Genomic DNA, 22,524 nt, shown 5'->3' on the forward strand with positions numbered 1-22,524 from the left:
ACTCCTTTGGGGACAGAATTAAAAACAGGGCTGAGGAAAGGATGTTACTTTCTATTTCTATGACAACTGAGTGTTAAATAAGGAGACACAGAAGAGCGTCATTTTTCAGAACCAAAATTCCCCACCTCCACACACTGTTGCTGCTCTGGGCCAGCCCCGCCTAACAGTGGGACCTTCCTACACAGGAAGTGGATTTCTTCTGGGAAAGCAGATGACTTTCTCTGGTGTCAATCTCTCCCCTGCTCTGGCTCATCCCAGACATTCAGATGTGCCCAGAGTTCTGGGCCTTCAGCAAACCAGACAGCACGAGACAGCTGAGACAGCCTGCACATACTTCTCTGTCCTTCTGCAGCACTATCTGTTCCCTCCCAGCTCCCAGCCAGGTTTTTCCTTCTAAGAGATTGACAGTTAGTTCCTGGATGGCTCCCCACAGAGGAACACAATGTTGAATTTTTTTAATAAATAAAAACAAAACTTTAGTCTCATTTCAAGGGACAAGCTAATAAATGAAGAGAGAGATACAAAATCAGATCTTTCTGTCTTTTCCCTTTCTCTGTTTCCCGTGGGTCTCCCCCTGTCCTCTCTCTCTCTCCTTGCCTATTACCTTTGTCTTCTGCGCCAACTACATGTGAAATGCTCTCTGCACTCCCTGAGGAAGGGTGAGGTTAGCTGAAACACATTGCCAGCTACTGCCAAGGAAACAGCCTGGGATCACAAGGGAACAGCAGCGGGAGGAAGGGGGGGTGGGGGGAGTGAGACTTCACACTTCAAGGGAGGAGGAGTCACCATGGTCTTTCATCTCCATCTGCTGGGCAAACCAGAGATAGGATTCTCAAGTTTACATCTCAACCCAGATTTATTTTTTTAAGTGGAAAGGAGCTTTCATCATGGAACTTACCACAGGATTTTTAGAGGGACCTTTGAGTTTCATGCTCCCAAGCCCTTCACTTTACAGATGATGAAGAAACAGTCACTTATTCAAATTTATAGGAATAGACAAGGTGATGCAATCAATCAATTGATTGATCTTTATTAAATATCCACTATTTCTCAAGTACTGTGCTAAGCCAGGATACAAAAAGAAGTGTATTGTTTATAAGAACAAACTCCCAAACCTAAAATAGCTTTAGAAAGAAATTTTTGAGGTTATTTGGTAGAAAGAAGGGGATGGCTCACCTTCCCTGGGTTCTGGAAGGCTTATAGAATTTTGACAAGGGTTTTGCACACAAGTCACACATGAATCATATGATTCACACAAGCTTGGGTAGACTCAAATTAAGACTTGGGTGTGGGGACCAAAACAGCGATGTTTTGGGTGAATCCAAGAACTGGGCGGGTGGGGAGGGGGAACATAATATTGGTAGGTATCTCCAGAATTCCTAGAGAGATACTGAGGTCAGGTGACATTCTGGGTGCAAGCAATCTCTAAACACATAAAGTTGCATTTGAACAGTATAATTTTTCTGAATAACATTATAAAGCATTGATTCCATAGGCAAGACAGTCTTTGCCTTTCAAGGAGTTTACAATCTAATCAGGGAGATAACATACAAACCAAAATGTTCAAAGCAAGCTACATAACAGATAAATAGGAATAATTTACAGAGGGAATTAAGAGGGCTTGAAGAAGGCTTTCAGCAAAAGATGGGATTTTAGCTAAAATTTAAAGAAAGCCAGGAATGTCAATAAGTTGAAATAGGGAGAACATTCCCGGTATAAAATATAGCCAGAGAAAATACCAAGAGCTGGAGTGCTAGGATGGCTAGGAGAATCTAAGGGTACGTGGTGGGCAGTAAGGTGAAGAAGATTGGAAAGGCAGGAGTGGGCTGGGCTGCAAAGGAGCAACTTGTATTTAATTTTGGAGGCAATAGGGAGACACTGGAGTTTATGGAATAGAGAATGATAAGATTAAATCTTTGCTTTGGGAAAATCACTTTAGTAACGAAAGGACAATGGATTGCAATGAAGAGATTTGAGTTAGATAGTCCCATGAGTTGTCTATTTTAATAATCCAATTATGAGAATATGAGGGCCTCCAAAGGAGTGATGGAAGTGTCAGAGGAGAGAAGGGCTTGTGTTGACAATAAATTGTATATGGTGGGGTGAGAGATAGTGAGAGGCTGAGGATAACTACAAGGTTTTGAGCCTAAAGGACTAGAAGGATGCTGTTTGCCCAGTGATAGGGAAGGTGAGAGGCGAGAAAGTTTAGGGGAAAAGATAGTGAGTTTCATTTGGACAGGTTAAGTTTAAGATATCTTCTTTATACAAAATTTGAGATTTCTGAAAGTCAGTTGGAGATATGAGAATGGATGTCAACAGAGAGATTAGGGAAAGACTAGTAGATTTGCGAATCATCAGCATAGAGATGGTAATTAAATCCTTGGGAGCTCAGGAGTGAAGGAATATAGAGGAAGAAGAGGGCCCCAGAATTTGTGTTTAACTCTTTCCTTTTCCTGTCCTTGCCCATAAATGAATGAGTGAATTAATGAATGAATGAATTGCTTACTAAATGCCAAATCAAAACAGCCCCCTTTTTAGGAGTTCATATTCTAATTAGGGAAGAGGACATATATAAAAAAAAGTTCAGCTACAATATGGTTAATTGTCCTTTTTTCTTGAAGAGGGTCAAAATGACATTACTGTAGAATCAAGTTAATGTCTCTGACTGGTCAGACCAATATGAGCTCAGAATGCTCTGTCACAGGTCTGACACAAATAGTGCCTATGGATATTTGGGGTGGATTGTCTAACTAACTAATCTCTTGTTTGTTCTGAGCTAATGTATAGAAAGGCCCAGTAATCATAAGGATTCATTAGCAAGGTAGAAGGCAAGGACTATGAATCCTCATCCAATACTCTTAATTCTATTCATTCTCTACCCTTTATAGCCAAATCCCTTTAGCTATCACCTTAGTGCAAGATTTGTTCTACTAGATAACTCATAAAGCAAAACCAAAATCCTGAAATCTTTTTCTCTTCAAGTTCCTTTTCTTAAATTTCAAGAGTCAGTATTGTGTTAGAAGAGGTAGAATAAGTGCTTTTAGGGGTGGAACCAAGATGGCAAAGTAGAGAAAGTACTCAATTGATCCCTTTCAACATCTCTCTCCAAACAACTTTAAAATACAAGTTTAACATACAAATTTTAAATAATATGAGTTTGCCTGTCATTCTGGAATGACAGAGCCAACAAAAAGTCAGAGTGAGACATTCTCCCAGCCAAGGACAACTTAGGAATTTGGAAAGAAAGATCTATAACATGGAAGTGAAGACTGGCATGGAACCCACATAAATGAATCACCAGTGGTATTGTTGAGGTTGGGAAAGGGACCCCAAAAGTTTGAGGTCATAGACCAGTGTCATAAGGTGTCTCAAAAAAATTTACAGGCTTGAACCTATTTCCTGGTCAAGGAGCAATTGTAATTATAATGTCATTACAAGTGAACTAAGTTCCAAGAGAATTTAGCAGAATACTGAGAAAGGGGACACCTTTATCCAGTTTTCTATCATTGACATGCTAATTCTATGGCCCAGAAGTAGGGCCAGGGCCAGGGAGTGGTCTCCAGAATTTGGTTCTCATTGACCAACAGATTATCACTATTATCTTGGTCCATAAGACTGTTTTGAGATTTGAAGCTGGGAGTCAGCAATGAATTGAGGAGTGGTTTATTCAGAATCAGGCAGATTGTTGTTCTTAGATTGGGAAGGTGGGAAGTTGTTAAAAACAACAAAAAAGAATCTGACCCTAAAAAGTTACTGTGATAACGAGGAAGATTAAGACATAAACTAAGAAGACAGGTTAAAAAGCTACAAGCAAAGTCTCAAAGAAAAAAACACATGAATTGAACAGAAGTTCTATAAGAATTCCTGGAATAACAAAAAAAAAAAAATTTCAAAATCTAATAAGAATAGTAGAATAAAATTTAAGAAAAGAAATGAGACTAAAGGAAACAAAATAATGAAAAGAAAATTAATAGCTTAGTAAAAATGTGGCACAAAAATATAGAAAAAAAATTAGTCAAGTAGGGAAAAGTGGTATAAAAGCTCACTGAAGAAAATAATTTTTTAAATGTTAGAATTGGGCAAGTAGATAATAATGACTCCATGAAACACCAATAAACAATAGAAGTTAAAAGAAGGGGAAAAATAGAAGGAAAAATATGAAATATTTTAGAGGAAAGGAACAGTCGTGGAAAATAGGTTGAAGAGAGATAATTCAAAAATTGTTGGGTTAACTGAAAGCCATGATCAACTAAAGAGCCTAGGTAGGCATCGTATTTCAAGAAATTGTCAAGGAAATTGCTCAGTTATCTTCAAATCAGAGGTGAAAATATAAATAAAAAGACTCCATCAATTTATCACCTAAAAGAAATCCCAAAACAAGAACTCCTAGGATATAGCTAAATTTTAAAACTCCCAGACCAAAGAAAAAACATTTCTAGCCACAAAGAAACTATTCAAATATTGTAGAATTACAGTCAGGGTCATACAAGATTTAGCAACTCCCACATTAAAGAGAAAGAGGACTTAGATTATGATACTCCAGAAGGCTGGAAATATAATCAAGAATAACTTACACAACAAAACAAAAAAAATTCTTCACGAGAACAAAAATTGGATAGTTAATAAAAATAGAGGACTTTCAGTCATTCCTGATGAAAGGACCAGAACTGAATAGAAAATTTGGCTTTAATATAGAAGACTCAAGAGAATCACAAAAGAAATCAGAAGGTACTCAATAAGCTTAAACTGTGTGCCTTTCTATATGGGAAAATAATACATGTATCTTTGTAGAACTTTACCATTATTTAAAAAAACAAAGACATCCTTTACCTTAATTCTTATCTAGCCTTAGTCATTAGTTGGACATTGTCTCAGCCAAACTAAGATCTGTTAAAGACCTTAGCTTAATAAGGTCAAGTTCTCCCATTGCACCCAAGGCCATCTCTAATTGTACTTATCTATATCTTGTCACTGGTCCCAAGTGGCTCTGGAGGAGAAAGTGAGTCTGGTGACTTTGCATAACTCATCCTCATTAAAATCTAATTCACTTACATATAATAGCATCACTCCCAAGATATCATGGTCCTCTTTGAGAATAAAGAACATTAGGATAGTTGGAAGGATTCTACACAGAAAGAAAGTGTGGGAGTGCATCAGTTATGTTGGATGATGTTAAAAAAATATGAATAGGTGAGTAAGAAAGAGGGATTTTCTAGGAGAAAGAGAAAGAAGAGGAAGAATGGGAAATTATCTCATATAAAAGAAATGTGAAAGAGCTTTTACAGTGGAGAGAGAAATGGTGTGATGGTTATATAAGTAACTCGAACACACACATCTAAATGTTTGGGTTAAAGAAGAAACACACACATGCACATACATGTTCAATTGGGAATAAAGATCTACTTTACCCAACAGAAAAGTAAAAGAGGAAAGGGATAAGAAAAGGGGAGATGATCAAAGGGAGGGCAAATAAAAGAAGGCAATGCTCAGAAGCAAAATCTTAAAGGAGGGATCTGATAAAAAAAAAAAAGATGTATGAACAGAAGAAAATAGGATTGATCAAAATGTGGTTAATTATTATAACTGTTAATGTAAATGGGATGAACTCACCTACAAAACAAAAGTAGTCAGCAAAATGGATTAGAAATGAGAATCCAACAATGTATTGTTTATGAGAAACATACTTGAGAAAGAGTGCAAATAAGAAACTGAAGCAGAATTTATTACACTTCAGTTGAAGTGAAAAAAATAGAAGATGAAATTAAAGCAATAAGACTATTAGGCTTAACTATATGTCAGTAAAACTGACAATCTAAGTGAAATAGATGAATATTTACAAAAATATAAATTGCCCAGATTAACAGAAAAAGAAATCGAATACTTAACTAATCCTCTCTTAGAAAAAGAAATGGAAAAACCATCAATGAGCTCCCTAAAAAAAAAAAAATCCCTAGGATTAAATGCATTTAAAAGTGAATTTTACCAAATATTTAAGGAACAATTAATCCTAATATGATATAAATTATTTAAAAAACATATAAAGGAGCTCTATCAAATTCTTTTTGATATTTAAATCAGGGAAAGCAAAAACAGTGAAAGAAAATGATAAATCAATTTTTTAATGAATATTGATGCAAACATTTAAAATAAAATAGTAGTAAAGAGATTACAGGAATACAAAAAAAGATCTTACACTATCACCAGGTGGGATTTATACCAGGTATGCAGAACTTGTTCAATATTAGGAAAACCATTTGTATCATTCACCATATCAATAACTAAAACAGCAAAAATAATGTGATTACATAAGTAGATTCAGGGGGGGGGGAATCTTTGATAAAATACAACACTCATTCCTATTAAAAATGTTGGTAAACATATGGACCCTTTCTTAAAATGATAAATAGTATCTATCTAAAACCAAAAGGAAGCACTATTTATAATAATAGTAAATTTAAAGCCTTCCCAGTAACATCAGATGTGAGTCAAGGAGGTGCATTATCACTACTATTATTCAACATTGTACTAGATTTGCTAGTTATAGCAATAATAACAACAACAAAAAGAAAGAAAAAAATGGGCAATGAGGAAACCAAACCATTATTCTTTGCAAATGATATGATATGATGGTATGCCAAGAAAACCATAGAGAATCAACTAAAAGATAGCTGAAAGAATTAACAACTTTGGCAAAGTTGTAGGATATAAAATAAGCTCAATAATAATTAGTATTTCCATATATTATTAACAGAACTCATCAACAGGAGATAAAGAAATTCCATTTTAAATAATTGTAGATAATCTGACTTGGTAGTCTTATTTATCAAGACAAATCCAGGGGTTACAAAATACTTTTCACACAAGTAAAGATACATCTGAACAACTGGAAAAATATTAATTGCTCATCAGTAGACTAAGCCAATATAATGAAAATAACAATTCTACCTAAGTTAATGTATTTATTCATTGCCATACTAATCAAACTACCAATGAATTATTTTACACATCTAGAAAAAATAGTAATAAAATAATATTTCTGGCCATTACAAAGAGGACTGCCATGAACATTTTTGCATATGTGGTCCCTTTCCCTTCTTTAAGATCTCTTTGGGATATAAGCTCAGTAGTAACACTGCTGGATCAAAGGGTAAGCACAATTTGATACATTTTTGAGCATAGTTCCAAATCACTCTTCAGAATGGTTGGATTCATTCACAACTCCACCAACAATGTGTCAGTATCTCAGTTTTCCCACATTCCTTCCAACATTCAGCATTATCTTTTCCTGTCATCTTAGCCAGAGAGGTGTGTAGTGGTATCTCAAAGTTGCCTTAATTTGCATTTCTCTGATTAATAACGATTTGGAGCATATTTTCATATGGCTAGAAATAGTTTCCGTTTCTTCATCTGAAAATTGTCTGTTCATATCTTTTAACCATTTATCAATTGGAGAATGGCTTGATTTCCTATGAATTAGAGTCAATTCTCTATATATTTTGGAAATGAGGCCTTTATCAGAACCTTTGAATGTAAAAATGTTTTCCCAGTTTATTGCTTCCCTTCTAATCTTGTCTGCATTAGTTTTGTTTGTACAAAATTTTTTTAACTTGATATAATAAAAATTTTCTATTTTGCGATCAATAATGATCTCTAATTCCTCTTTGGTCACAAATTCCTTCCTCTTCCACAGGTAAACTATCCTATGTTCTTCTAATTTATTTATAATCTCATTCTTTATGTCTAGATCATGAACCCATTTTGACCTTATCTTGGTATATGGGGTTAAGTGTGGGCAATGCCTAGTTTCTGCCATACTAGTTTCCAATTTTCCCAGCAGTTTTTGTCAAATAGTGAATTCTTATCCCAAAAGCTGGGGTTTTTGGGTTTGTGAAACACTAGATTACTATTGTTATTGACTATTTTGTCCTGTGAACCTAACCTATTCCACTGATCAACTAGTCTATTTCTTAGCCAGTACCAATGGTTTTGATGACCACTGCTTTATAATATAGTTTTAGAACTGGTACAGCTAAGCCACCTTCATTTGATTTTTTTTTTTCATTAGTTCCCTTGAAATTCTTGATCTTTTGTTCTTCCAGATGAATTTTGTTGTTATTTTTTCTAGCTCAGTAAGATAGTTTCTTGGGAGTTTGATTAGTATAGCACTAAATAAATAGATTCGTTTAGGTAGTATTGTCATCTTTATTATATTTGCTTGATCTATCCAAAAAAAGATAGCACTTAATATTTTTCCAATGATTTAGATCTGACTTTATTTGTGTGGAAGGTGTTTTATGAAAACTGATGAATTCTAAATGCAGAGTGAAGCCTATTTTTGTTTCTTTTCTTTATTTTTATTGTTTTATTTCATTTCTGTTTTCTTTTGCAACATGGTTAATACAGAAATGTATTTTGTATAACATCATATGTATAATCAATATAAAATTGTTTGCCGTGTCAGAGAAGGGGAAAGGGATTTATAATACAATTTTTAAAAAGAGCTAATTTTTTTCACATAATTTGGAGATATTTAATGAAATAAAAATGCTTTTTAAAAAGCAGCCAGCATGTTATAGTGATAAAACTACTGGAATTAAGAGATTTGTGTTTTTTTCCCCTCAGATTTGCCAATAACTAGGCTGTGTGATAGGCAAAACATTTAAATTCTTTGGGCCTCAGTTTCCCCATCTGGAAAATTTTTTTCCCTGAGCAGATGATGCTGTGAGACTTTAGATTTTACATATTCTCCCTGGCAACTTTTGCACAATTACTGCACCATGAGGAAAATGCCCTAAATAAACTCTTTATGGTTCTCAGGGAATGGACAAGCTTCTCTCTCTTAGCTTCATTATTATTTCCTGAACAGCCTGATTCGTTTCCTGAGCCCAAAAGAAAGTGGGGGAGAAAGAATTATTATGGATTTACCCAATGAAAACAGTTCTAAGTCTCCACTTACTAGCCTTCTTCTTGACCTTAACATATGTAAGTGAGCCTCGCCATAGAATCTTGGAATAATGAAGCTTGGCTTCTCACAGAAATAGAAAGGTGTTCTGGGATACTGCATGCAGTGTTTACTCTTCACATAGGAACAACAAAAGCAATGACCAATATGCAGTGAGACATCCCTTTGGTTTACTTTGTGAGCCTTAAGCTTTTTCCAGAATCCAGCAGTTCCCAAATATTGTGCAGCCATTTCAAGCCCAGGAGTTCTAAGAAATGTATCTTTTTTTTTTTTTTTTTTAACTTTTTAAAAAAATATTTTATTTTATTTTATAATAACTTTATATTGACAGAATCCATGCCAGGGTAATTTTTTACAACATTATCCCTTGCACTCGCTTCTGTTCGATTTTTCCCCTCCCTCCCTCCACCCCCTCCCCTAGATGGCAAGCAGTCCTATATATGTTAGATATGTTGCAGTATATCCTAGATACAATATATGTTTGCAGAACCGAGCAGTTCTCTTGTTGCACATGGAGAATTGGATTCAAAAGGTAAAAATAACCCGGGAAGAAAAACAAAAATGCAGATAGTTCACATGCGTTTCCCAGTGTTCTTTCTTTGGGTGTAGCTGCTTCTGTCCATCATTTATCAATTGAAACTGAGTCTTTGTCAAAGAAATCCACTTCCATCAGAATACATCCTCATACAATATCGTTGTCAAAGTGTAAAGTGATCTCCTGGTTCTGCTCATTTCACTTAGCATCATTTCATGTAAGTCTCTCCAAGCCTCTCTGTATTCATCCTGTATTCATCCGGTCATTTCTTACAGAACAATAATATTCCATAACATTCATATATCATAATTTACCCAGCCATTCTCCAATTGATGGGCATCCATTCGAAGAAATGTATCTTTTATTTTGTTTCCCTGGACTGCTCCCTGTAGGTAAGCAAAGGTGTGCAGAGAGTTCCCACATGATGCTCAATTTTCAGTGAAGATTCTGGGACTCCAGATTCCTTGTCATGCATGGGAACATGGACTTGGGAGGAGACAGAAGCGGGGGGTTGAAGGTGCTAATTCCTTTCTCAGTTTCAAGTTTCCCATCCCTGGCAGGGGCTCTTATCTTATTGCTTTAAAGAGGGTATGTGAGGGACTTCGAGGGCTAGCCTCAGCAAGAATCGTTGGATGAACCCAATCCATTCAATTTGGCAAACATTTATTAAGTCTTAGACACTGAGTGAGGTGCTGGGGATGCAAAGACAAAACAAAACAAAACAATTCCCTGCCTTCATTCCACTGCTTTAGCTATATCACCGTTTTCTGTATCAACTTCCTCTCATGCTCCTCCACCAGAACAATGGGAGTGGGGAAGAAGGGACAGACAGAGCTAGAGGGATGCTATCCCTCTAGGTGGTTGGACGGGATGACTTCTAAGACTTCTAAGGTTGACTTTTGCCTCAATAATCTTATGAACAATGAAATACCAAGTAAGAGGAAATCATTGTAGAGTAGGATTAGTTAGGAAAGACTTCATAGAGGAGAAGAACCTTGAGAAGAACTTTGAAAGATCAATCAAATGTTAATGAGACACAAATCTTCACTGAGAGCCCATGTTGCATACAGCTCTCACCTGCATTGTAAAGCGAATAAAGTGAAGTGGCTACAATGGGATTAGGCTATGAGCCAGGTGAAGTTCTTGGTGGTATGATTTCTTAAAACTAGTTTTTAATGGAGCCTCATAAATCACCTTGAAACTTGCTTCCACATGCAGATGTCATGTGAAAACTTCCTGGAGACTCAGCAAATCTAGCCCAGATGTGCCTCGACACAAGGTCCTCAGCTATCAGAAATTCTTTCTTCCCATCAGCCCACACGAGATGCTTGGTCTTCCCAAAAAGGGTTTTGGGAATTAAATGTAGACAGTCCTCATCCACCTGATGTATCCAATGGAATGAGTATTGCGGAACAAGGAAATACAAACACAAAATAAACAGAAAAGCAGCCACTGTTCCTAAGGAACTTACATTGTACTGCACAAGGTGAGCTGTATTCCCAGCATCTCAAAGACAGCTGGATTCCGGAAAAATCATGAAAAAGCTGAGGGAGACAAGACAGTGAGGAGAAATAGAGAACACCTGGAATATGAGTCAGTTCTAACCCTGGCTGGGCTTTTAACTAATTGTGTAACAGTGAGCAAGTTATTTCATTTCTATGAGGAGACTAAGATAATCTCTAAAGGCCCTCCCTGAACAAACATCTGTCCTATGCTTCTAAAGCTCTTCAAAGATGAACATCTGGGAGAAAAGGAAGAAAGGAAACAAGCATTTATTAAGCTTCTACTATGTGCTAAGCATGTTGTGAATATTATCTCATTTGTTCCCCACAACAATCCTGGGACATAGGTGCTATTATTACACTCATTTTAGAGTAGAAGAAACTGAGTCAGAGAGAAGTTAAATAACTTGTTCATGATCCTGCAGCTAGTAAGTAGCTGAGGGAAGAGATGAACCAAGTCTTCCTGACTCCAGATCTAGCATCCTATCCATGGAACCATCAAGGTGGCACAGTGTTTACCTTGATGGACTTGGGGTCAATTTCTCTGCATGATCTTGAGTGGGTGACCTAACATCTCTAGACCTCACTTTCCTTCTCTAAAAAATGAAGGAGTTAGTCTAGAGGTTGTCCCAGGTGCCTTCCAGTTCCAATATGATATGATTAGACTGTAGCGAGAGATAGCTTTATTTGGAGCTTAACAAATAAAAGACCAGCTATAGCCATATGGTTTTGTGGACTTTAGAAATGAAGAGGAAGAGATCACAGTCATGGCAACCCTGCCTGGGGGAGAAAAATCACACTGAAAAAAGAAACTATAATTTGGTTACTCTTTCAAGTTCAGACATATGCTGAAGTCTCCCACTCTTAAATCTGGCTGATTATTAGGAGTTTGCTGTCAATGAGTAGGGTGTCAAGTAATAGTTTCTATGCAAGCTGCTGATGGTTTCTAAGATAACATCAGCTGCTCTTTATATAACTCTGGAATTTAGAAGACAATTTACTTATATTATCTTCTTTGATTCCTACAACAATCCAATGGGGTAGGGAATCTCATTAACTCTTACTTTTTAATCAAAATTGAAGCCCAGAGAAATAAAATAATTTCCATTTGAAAGCATTAGGTGGGAGATCATTAGAGTTCATTGGATTTAGAGATGAGAAGGACCTGAGAGACAATCTAATCTTAGTAATCCTCTCATTTTGAAGATGAAAATGGAACCCCACAAGGATGTGGAATGCTTTTGTCACACAGGTGGTAAATCTAGAACCAAACCTCAAACCCAGATTTAAAGTACTTTGCTTTTCCCCCAAGTGTACCACAGCTGCCACTTCTGGATCGATGGTTATAATCCAATCATTAGGAGGGAAGGGATAAAGTCTGATAAAAAGTTATTGGCATCCGAAGAAGGCAGAGATCTCTGGAGTAGAGAGAAAAGTGAACCTGGTCTGAGTGTTGAAGTGTTCTAGGTCTGTGTATGTTGGAAACTTCTTAAGGGTAGAAGTGGGATAAACTCAGTATTGAATTGGGACTCAGTATAGTTAGGCTCTGGTCTCACTTCTGCCACCAACTTCCTCTGTCATTGTGGACAAGTCAATGAACATCTCTACATCCTGGGTAAAAGGGTGAGGATGGCTTAGTTGATGTTTAAGGTTCCTAGTAACTCTCATATTCTATGGTAAAGCTTCTATCTTGAGTTTTATGTCTGTTTGTTTTGTTATGAGGACTGCTAGGTACTCAGTAAAGACCTCACTCCAGGATCTGGCTTTCCTTTCTTCTATAATTTGAATTTTAGGATAAGTACCAATACCACAATAGCCCCGTGATCTCACGGGGAAAGAAACTGGAAATGAGTGGATGCCCATCAGTTGGGAAGTGGCTGAATAAGTTATAGTATATGAATGTTATGGAATATTATTGTTCTGTAAGAAACCATCAGCGGGATGAGTTTAGAGAGGCCTGGGGAGATTCACATGAACTGATGCTAAGTGAAATGAGCAGAAGTAATTGTACATGGCAACAAGATTATATGATCAATTCTGATGAACACGACTCTTTCCAACAATGAGATTATTCAGATCAGTTCCAATAATCTTGTGATGAAGAGAGCCATCTCCACTCAGAGAGAGGACTGTGGGAATTGAGTGTGAACCACAACATAGTATTTTCACTCTTTCTGTTGTTGTTTGCTTGTATTTTGTTTTCTTTCTCAGTTTTTTCCCCTTCTTGATCTGATTTTTCTTGTGCAGCAAAATAATTATATAAATATGTATACATATTTTGCACTTTACATATATTTTATTTCATTCATTCACTTTTTGTGAAGGCAATTGGGGTTGTGCCCAGTGTCACACAGCTAGGAAATGTAAGTGTCTGAGACGAGATTTGAACTCACTGTCCCCTGTGCCACCTAACTGTCCCTTAACATATATTTTAACGTATTTAACATGTATTGGATTATCTGCCATCTAGGAGAGGGGGTGGGGGGAAAGAGGGGAAAATTTGAAACACAAAGTTTTGCAAGGGTCAATGTTGAAAAATCATCCTTGCATATGTTTTGTAAATAAAAAGCTTTAATTTAAAAAAAAAAATGACTGCCCAGGCTTAAGAAAATCAGTCTATTCAAATTCAGGAAAATTAGGGGGTGATCCTTCACATTACAAAATAATTTTTTGATGTACTAGATGGTTCCTTTAAATACCAGCTTCCCAAAAAATACATTTGAGATTTGTTTATAATTATAAATCCCTTAGGAAAGTGGAGCTGGTAGAATCTTAAATGTTAAGTGTGTCCTTGCCAATTAAAGATCAATGAGAACTGAACACAAAGCATCACAGGTGTAAACATCCAGGCATTCTCATTCTGGCGGAGAAAGTGCTTTGAACTCACTTGGAGGAGTGGACTACAGAAACATAACCTATTCCCAGTGTTAAGATGATAAGTCAGGATCAATAAAGCCGCTACTCTCCATCAGACCCAGCAACATCAGAAGAGAAGAAGAAGAGAAAAATAGAGATGGAATTAAATTCTTTCGTTCAGTTCAAATGCTACCGCTTCCATGAAACTTTCCCAGATCCTTCCACTTTGAGACTAATCATACGTCCATGTTTATAGAGAGGTTCGTGATTATGGGGAGAAGCAGTATGAAAGAGTGCCGGGTTTAAGAGAAAGTGACTTAGGTTCCTATATCAGTACAGTCACTAACCACCTCTGTATTTTGGGGAAATTGCCTCAAAGTACTGGTTTCCTCATCTGGAAAAGGAATGGGTTAGACTATACAACCTCAAAGATATCTTATAGCTCTGAATCTGTGATCCTGGAGGATCTTACATTCCTCCTACAGCCCTTTTGTTTTCTACCTTAGCTAGATATCAGATGTGTCATCTCCCCAACTGTAGATCCCATGAGGGCAAGACTTAGATGAGTCATCTTTGAAATTCCCCCTTGGCTTAGCATAAATATATCTCATTCTTACTACTGAAGGAATCAGAGACATTTAGATTGGAGAAGAGGAGACCTAGAGGTGACATGATAATAGGCTCAAGTTTTTGAAAAGCTATCATGTGGAAGAAAGATTAGACTGGCTCTTCTTGTCCCCAAAAGAATAGGAACAATGCTTAGACTAGTTTTTCTTGTCCCCAAGAATAGGAACAATCATTAGACTGGTTCTTCTTGTCCCCAAGAATAGGAACAATCATTAGACTGATTCTTCTTGTCCCCAAGAGTAGGAACAATGACTAGAAGCTGCAAAGAAGTGATTTCAGGAAAAACATCCTAATCATTAGAGCTATCCCAAAGTACGATGGGTTATTCTAGGAAGTAAAGGACTCTTTTTAAGAAAGTCTTTAAACAAAGGCTAGTCAAGAGAAATATCATGTGAGAAATATCATAGGAGGGGATTCTTTTTTAGGTGTGAATTAGACTACATTGTCTCTGAGGTTTTCCCCAGTGTTAAGATTCTGGGATTCTGGGAAACACAACCAAGAAGATATAAAGAAAAAGGTACAGAGAAAGAGGAAAAGACAGAAAAAAGATATGATGGGGTATAGTTGAGAAAATGCCACCAATAACTGAATTATTATTATGGATAAACCAGGAGACCTAGATGCTAGGTCTGACTCAGCTATTTGTGTGATACTGGACAAATCAGATATTCAGTTTCCTCAGCTCTAAAATGAAGAGGCTGGAATGATTACTGACATTTCCTGACTGTCCCTTTTTATGATTCTATGGTTCCATTTAAGGTTCTAGCTTGTCTGAACCTAGACAAGAAGAAAAGAATATTGGTTTTAAAAATCAGAGAACCTGGATTTTAATCTTGCCATCAACATGTTAGGTATCTTGTGAAAACTTTGCATTTTTTAACAGTGAGACCCAGATTGATTGTGATCTGCCAGGAGTCATATGATTAGTAAGTGTCTGAAGGGGTATTTGAGCCCAGGTCTTGGTTATTCTGAGTTCAGCTCTGAATCCAGTACACAAGATGAGTGATTGCCTATCTTAGTCATGACTGGCACCATAATGATACTATAATAGATAGAGGGGTGGGCCTAGAATCAGAAAGACTTCAATTGAAATCTAATCTAGTTGTGTGACCTTAGTCAAGTCACTTAACTCTGTTTCAGTTTCCTCAGCTGCAAAATGGGGAAAATAATAGCACCTACTTTCCAGGATTATTGAAAGGCTCAAATAAGATATTTGTAGTTTAGCACCAACTAATTGGAACTTTTATGAAATAAGAAAAAGTCCTTGACCTTAATAAGTAATAAATATGAATTATAAAGGTTTGCATTCTCCTCTAAGAAATCTTCCTTTGGTCAATATTTGGTCAAGTACTAGAATGTAAATTCCTTGAAGAAAGGGACTAGGTCCTTCTCCCTTCCCCCACCTTCTTTTTATTCTACTAAAACAGCTTGCACATCATATATACTTAAACTTAATATCTATTTTCGACAATGGATTGAATGCAAAGAGCATGGCTATAATGAATACGTTATTATTCTTCCTGAGAGAACCAGGGGAAATGGATCATCACTGTTCTCCTGTTTAAAACAACAACAACAACAACAAACTCCAACAACAACAACAACAACAAAAAATAAGTTCTCCACTCCCTTCCCCAATCAAAAACTCAATTTTCCTTTTCAAATAGAGATACTATGCTCTTGATGGAGTTACTAGAACAGAAAGTCTAATCTGAAATTTGAAATGCTCCATCAATTTAAGAAAGGATATGGAGCAAATTGAAATCAAGGAAATGCTCTAATCTACAAATTCCTGGGGCCAAATCCCCCCAAAATCTAATCTCACATTAAGCTAATTGCCCCAGTAAAATGGAATTGATTTGAAATTAATCTACTCTTTCTTTGCCAGTTTCTTTTTATTAGGAGTGCTAATGAACAGGGAAGTTCCAAACAAGGAGAAAGATGTGCATCAGGAAGCCTGCTTTGTGTATGTGTGTGTATGTGTGTATGTGTGCACATGCGCACAGGTGTGCCCATATGTGCTTAAGACAAATTAGAGCCTATTCTGGCACAAATAGTCGAGTCAGCAAGTATTCATTAAGCATTACAGGGTACCAGCTTCTGTGCTAAGGTCTCTGAGCACAGCCATGAGCAAAAAAGAAAACAGTTCTAATTCTCAAGAAGTTTATATTCTAGTAGGGGAAAATAGCAAATAAAGGGAACCTGAATGGGATGGAGAGGGGAAGAAAGTAGTCAAGAAGGGACATGGTAGAGAAAGCCCAAAGAGATAGGAATGGAGTTTGGTGAGTTTGGAGAATTAATTAAGACTTGACAGGCCTGGACATTTCCCTTAAAATGGAGGCTCTAGTTCCGAGATCAAGCAGAGGAAGAGGTCACAGGAGCCCTTTAGTGGGTGCTCAAAAATGTGTGATGAATGAATGAATATGGACAAGATTGGTCTATTGCTAAAATGTAAGATAAGAAAGGGAATAATTGACATTTAAAAAGTGATTTAGGGTTTGCCAAGTAAATGTTTTCCACAAATTATCTCATTAGGTTCTTTCTACAACCTGTGAAAGAGAAGCTTTTATTATCCCCATTTTATAGATGATAAAAGTGAGACTCAGAGAGGATAAAGGTTTTGCCCAAGTCCCACAGCTACCTAGTAAATGAATGTGGCAGTATTTGAAGCCAATTTTTGTTTCTTTCATGATTTTATCAAACAATCTAGAGAACTAAATCTAAAGCACTAGACAAGTAAACTAGAAGTTGTGGGTTCAAGTTTTAGTCCAGAACTACTGGCAAAACCCCTGACCTCCCTAATTGGGCAATGGGACTGATGCGGGTGGAGGACAAAAACTGACACTTTGCAACACTGGGGCTGGGTGCAACATACTTTTGGGGTCCAACACTTCCAAATTCCAATACTGTTTGCACTGTCTGTACTTCAGAAGCATTGGCTGTAATGAAAATGCTTTGTAAATTGTAAAGTCCTATATAAATGTGAGCCTCACAGAATGCAATAAGCACTTATCAAGCACCTTCTATGTACTTGGTGCTGTCCCAGGTGCTGAGAGTAAAGAGACACTATAACCCTACATTCTGATAATATTAAAAAGAATGAATTCAATTCCAGAGAACAGATAACCAGCTTCCCTCTAGTAGAGAATTGCTTGTAAATATTCAACCAATCAATCCAAAAGCATTTATTCAATACCTGCTATTTCCAGGTGGTAGGCCAGTCACGAAATCAATTTGATGTCTGTAATCATAAAAATGCTTTTAGACAATTTTTTTTTCCTTTGAAAAGTTGCTCCAGGTCATTTCCAGTGGCATCTGTGTTTTTAAAAATGTCTTCACCATTGGAATGAGGTCTTTTGGAGTGTTTAAAAAAAAAAGGAAAGAAAAGATCTGGCCTGACATTCAGCTTTCACATTGTGCGAATCATAAAAGAACTTTACCCTAGGAAATAGCCTGGTTCCAGGAACTTGTAATAAGAGCTGGGCTTGTCATGTCCAGGTCAGTAATTTCAGTCTAGCTCAGGAGATTTTTTTTTTTGTTGTTGTTGGATCATCTGCCACTTGATCTGTGGCCTGCAGAGGGGAAAAAAAAAGTTGGGCTCTATCCATTCTAAGAGACAGGCATTCTTCTCACAAAGGCCAGAATATGGTTCATTGGGTGGAGTGGAAAGGTCAAAAAATGAATGGTTTGGGGGAGCAATGGATTTTTTTCTTTAGCAGTGGTGTTTCTAGGTCAAAGATGAACCAACAAAATATTGAGAAACTCTTCCTGCCTTTTTTTTTTTTTTTTTTTTGGATGGTGGTCAGAGAGGCTTTGCTTCTAGGACACTAAGGCTTGTTCTTTTCCACAATAGATATGGTCAAGAAATGGCCTAGAATATTTAAATATGGTTGAGAAATGGCATAGAATATTTAACACATGGGGGAAAAATGAAGACTTGAGAAGGTAATTTTCAGGAATTGACACTGGTTCTTTGTCTGAAAGGAAGGAAATTAAAACTGTGTACCAAGAAGAGGAGAGTTTTGCTTTTTTGGATGGAGATAGTAGGGTGTTGGAAGGAGCCTTTGTTATTTGTCTTTTTCTTGCTTTTCTAGGTAAACATTCTCTCCCTGGTGAATTTAGATACTGAATTTGGAAAATACACTGAGTTCTGGGTTTGACATTTTCTATGTGGTTGTACAGTTCAGGAAAGAGGTGGTAGAAAAATCAGATGATATATTCATCTGCCATTTCAAGAATCCTCTGGGGAGAACATGTCCAAATAAATTGTTTGCATGTATGAGTTAATTGTTAGCCATTGGATGGTTTTTACAAAATAAATATTCAGTTAGGGATGAGGGAGACCAGGAGTTCTCAATGTAAAATTTGACAATTTTCAGTAATAGAATCTATAACTATCATCTGCTATTTAAGGCTCAGCAGATTTATTCCTAAATGTCAATTTCAAAATCATTACAGCAAATTCCATTTGATGGATTGTAGGATTACATAGAGATGGAAGAGACAGTATGGTCTAAACTAGTGTTTTAAGTAATTTCATTTGATTCTCTCAATAGTCTTATATAGTTAGTAGATTATTCCCATTTTACAGGCAAGGAAATGAAGGCCCAGATAGGTTGTGAGTTGCCCAAGGTGACAGCAACAGGTATTGGTTGTTTGATCAACAAGAGAGTCTGAATATTGATAAGTGAGCATCTTATCAGCACATGATTGTTTTGACTATCACCAATGAGAGTGACTCTTTATCTTTCAATTCTAGGATAGATTGTTTTGGGGAAAACCAAACACATACACAACAAAGTCATCTGGAGGCAAGTGTGGTAAAGAAAATGGACAATTAAGCTTAATATCATTTAGAGTAAACCAAAAAAAGCAAATAAAACAATGTGCAGCTACAAAGCAATAAAGCTGATTTTCTTGTAAGGTTCATTAGCTGGCTTGAAAGATAATTCCCAGTTTAAAGATGTGATTTTTTCAGACATTAGCAAATTTGCAGGTCATAAAGCTCAAATAACAGAGACAATGAAATGTAAATGATCATCTTACCTTGTAATCATCCTTGTGGAAAGTGAACCACTTTTCAGATCTGATTGGATGATTCTAAAGCTTGTAAAGGATATGAAAGTTTAAATAGCTTATTGAAAAAGCTCACATTTTTCTCCAGCTATTCTTCTACATAAGAGAACTTTTGAGTTAGAAAAAGTCTAGAGAACCTCATACCCCAGAGCTTTCGGAGAATCATTGAGCACTTGGCCTTTGCCTGATTGTGACCTAGTTTGTAGAGAAGAAGAGTTGGGAAATACATCAGATAATCTCCATAAGTTAGGGTGAGGTCTCTGTCTAAGGGGACCCAGTCCTGAACCAGGAAGAATTAAATAGGGATCACAGATTTAGATCTTGAAGGGAACTTTGTTGAAAGAAAATTAAGGAACTTTAACGTGCTTTCCTACTTCCAGCCTAGGAAATAATGTTTTCAAGTTTGTTACTCTTTTTAGAAGACTCTAGCAATAACCTAAGTCATCCAATAGAGATAACTTTTCTTGTGAGGAGGGAACCCAACTGAGAAATCTGTCTAGCATAATGCCAAGCCCCAAAGAAAATTTTTGGAGCATTCTACTAAGAGGGAAAGCATTTCAAAGAACTACAAAAGTTTTGAATTACTTTGACCACATGTGAATGTGTGTGCCTCATTCTACTTATGCTTTAAATTTATGTCTACTCTCCCTATGGCCACAGTATACTTTGGGCAGAGTGCTCCCCAGGTTTATAGGAATCATATTTTTATGATTAGCATTCTTTCTGTGTCATATGAATAAAAGCCTTTGCTAAGACTTAATTGAATTTATTGACTGATTATTAAAAGGAAACACACAAGTATCCAAAGAATTTCTACTCTAGAACTCTAGAACAGTAACCATTCTTTGGGAGACTCAACCTGAAAACCTATCTCATTTAAGATGAGGAAATCAGCTGAGGATGCTATACAATAGGACATTTCACATTATCATCTGCAAAAAAAAGTATGACCTTCTAATGATGTCCTCTTCTCTCCTGTTTTAGTGCATTGAAAGAGGAGATTCTTTGCCTCTAATTGCTATCCAGCCTTAATCACTGAATGGGCTTGGCTCAGTCAAACTGAGACCTATTAAAGACTTCACCTTCAAAAGGCAGAGATCTCCCACTGCATCCAGGGCCATCTCCAGTTGTTCTGATCTATATCTGGCCATTGGACGCAGGTGGGAGAAGAAAATTTCTCAAGGAGGAAATGAGGCTGGTGATTTTGCACAGTCCACACTCACTGAAAACCAATTCACTTGCATGTCAGGGTATCAGCTTCCTGATGTCATAATCCTCCTTGAGAAGGAAAGACAAACAACAAGAACAAGAACAAGAATAATGGCTTTGTAATTTCCTATGGGTTGTTCTCCCTTTTTGCATTATGGTTAAGTGCATGAGAATCAGATTATTAGGAGAGTCACCAATAGGTTGCCTGAAGTTCTGAGGGATCAGCTCTAGTTTCCTGATCTATATTTGGATCCTAGGCCCAAATGGCTCCAGAGGAGAGTGTAAGGCTGGTGACTTTGCACAATCCTCCCTCACTTAACTCCAATTCACTTGCAAGTCTTGTCATCGACTTCCTGATGTCATAGTCCTTTTGGAGAGTGAAGGACAAACAATAATAACCTGAAGTTCTGGGAAGATGGTGAGACTTGTGTGAGTCATGTCAGAGAAGAGGCAGGACTAATGTGCCTCTAGTAATAGGTTCTGGGATCCTCAAGGTCTCTAAGGACTCAGTCTCTTGGCCTTTAGCCAGCAATCACTTGTCAGATGAATTCACAGGGGTCTGAGCAGGGCTACGGGTAGAACAGCCCAGTGAAAACATCCTTCTTTCCCTTATCTATTGCTGTAATACTGAGTGGAACAAATTAAGGAGCACCATTTTGTCTAGGTGGAATTAATTTGTGAACTCAGCCATTTAACCTGTTAGACTTACGGATGAGAACAGTGAGCAGCAATATTTGGCAGTCTTAATGCTTTGTTTAATTATCTCTCGCTTTCTTGCAATAAATGTACCTACTCTATAATTTGCATATGCTTTCCTTTTGGGTCACTTGAAGCTGAGATGAAGATGAAGATCTTAATGAGGAAACGAGGCACTAGTTATATTTGTAGATGTCCTTAGAGTACAAATCCACAGTATGGGCTTATTTTGTGATCTATTTGTGAAATGTCATATGCAAATATTTTTGCACAAAATTTAACCTTTTACCAAATCTAAAGAAATCTGGGGCGGAGTAAGAGGCATCATTGTTATACTGAGAACAAATTCTCTGTTCCTTTTTCCAATATTTAATAATGGGATTAATGTTCCTTCCTCTGCTCCATTCTTATAACACACACACAACACATGTATGTATACACACATGTATATGTAAACACGTAGTTTACATACATACATACACGCACGTATATGACATATTTATATGTGTCATTCATTATAATCTCCATATCTCCATGTTTTTGCCATCACAGAGAGGCAGTGTGATGTTGTAGATAGATGGTCAGCCTTAGAATTAGAAAAACCTAGTTTTGGGGCCTGCTTCTGACTTAAAGCTCTTAATGTCCTAAATAATTCTTTAAGAGTGTAAGTTAAAAATAAATTGTCAGGAAAAATCAAGGGGAAACTGGAATTTAAGGAAAATACCAAGTAGTTAGTTACTTGTAGTATAACAATGAAGAAATGATCACCTTTCTTAGTTTCTTCCTCTGTAAAATTGAATGAGATGAGGTGAAATCTTTCAAGACAGTTGTGAAAATCGAGTAAGGTTTCATCCACTTTAGAGTTTGAGTAGGCCTGAAGGACTTTGAAGAAGTCAAGGGCATACCTAAGTCCCCTTCCTGCTATCCTACCATGACATCAGCGTCTCTCTATTTCAGTCAAATACGGGCAACTATGTACTTATTGGTCAAGTTCAATTTCTTGGGTAGTTCCTGCATTTAGAATGTAAGCTCCTCAGCCAATGGGGATGAGGGTCAGTGGT

This window comes from Antechinus flavipes, chromosome 1 (assembly GCF_016432865.1).
Source record: "Antechinus flavipes isolate AdamAnt ecotype Samford, QLD, Australia chromosome 1, AdamAnt_v2, whole genome shotgun sequence".
In the NCBI taxonomy this organism is placed as follows: domain Eukaryota; kingdom Metazoa; phylum Chordata; class Mammalia; order Dasyuromorphia; family Dasyuridae; genus Antechinus; species Antechinus flavipes.